Raw genomic sequence first — 1,274 nt, forward strand, 5'->3', positions numbered from 1 at the left:
GGCCATAGTAGGTGGCCTCATCTAGAAGGAAGGAGGCTTCCGAAAGCTCAACCAAGAAGGTGAGATCGTCAGATCTGTCCTTTGGAAACAAATGTCTCTGAACTTGAGGTACGATCGTACCACCTTTCTACACTTGTTCCTCTAATTTCCAATGCCAGCAGCAAGCACATGAGCTTGTTAGGGTATTAGGACTAGAGTAAGCTCAAACAGAATTGGATAGTGAAAGGTATTTTCATGGGTGATGTGATTGACAAATTTTCATAAAATAAAACAAATAACTTTCTCCATTGGGTGGGGTCAAAGACATTGTAAATTCTACTCTCATGATCCATTCAGGCATTGAGATGTCAACATATATATATTTTCTGACATTGTTCAAGACACTCGTTGTCTATCCCTGACAGATACAGGTAGACTTTACTGAAAGTCATGTGTGTCAGGGAGGGGGAGTGCGTGGCGGGATTCCAGGAACCATAATGGTGGTATTAGCCCACCTCCCACGAGTCTCAGAGATTTTCCTAATGTTCACAATTGTTCCAGAGTAAAGACGGAATTTGAATCTAATTCTTCTGATATCAGGCTTTCTAACTCTGAATCCAATTTTCAGTCTTCCCCATTGCTCATGCTGCCTGCTCATAGAGTGTTCAATAAAGGTTTGCTGAACTGGATTGAATGGAACTGGAGGCCAAAGGGAGTTTTAGATCTGCCTTCCCAATAAAGACAATTTCCTCTGAACCCGATTCTCAGCTCTCTGTTCTGCCTCTGAGTTCATTTGATAAGAGACTTGATTTGGGCTTGCTTTAGCAGATAAGTTCAGTTAATATTTGTTTTAGGAAAGTGGGATTAGTGAAGATAGGTAGGGAATAAATTATACATTCTCTGAGCAATTGAAGGTCCTTAGGAAAACATGCAGCTGCCACGGATTTCCAGGTGAGCAGCACACAGAGGAGGCTGGAGGCGACTCCCCAATATTCTGGTTTCTATTTATTGGAGTCACTTTGGAAGTGGTAAAATAGGATGATTAGGCTCTTGATTCAAATAAGTGTGAAGAGAAAGTGACATTACTCTATGTAAATATGGAGAAGGCAGTTCCAAGACTGGCAGACAGTGCAGCAGGTGGAGGTCGGAAAATCACAGGAGGTGAGTATTTTGTTGAGTCAATTTGTGTAAGATGCCAAGAAGAAGGGCATGAAGTAGGAAGAACCAAATCAACCCCCAAAACAGACTTTGGCAAGAGCAGCCATGCTAATGCAGAGTCCAAAGAGTGTAACCCA

Source organism: Pteropus vampyrus, unplaced genomic scaffold (genome assembly GCF_000151845.1).
Source record: "Pteropus vampyrus isolate Shadow unplaced genomic scaffold, Pvam_2.0 Scaffold5, whole genome shotgun sequence".
Taxonomy (NCBI): domain Eukaryota; kingdom Metazoa; phylum Chordata; class Mammalia; order Chiroptera; family Pteropodidae; genus Pteropus; species Pteropus vampyrus.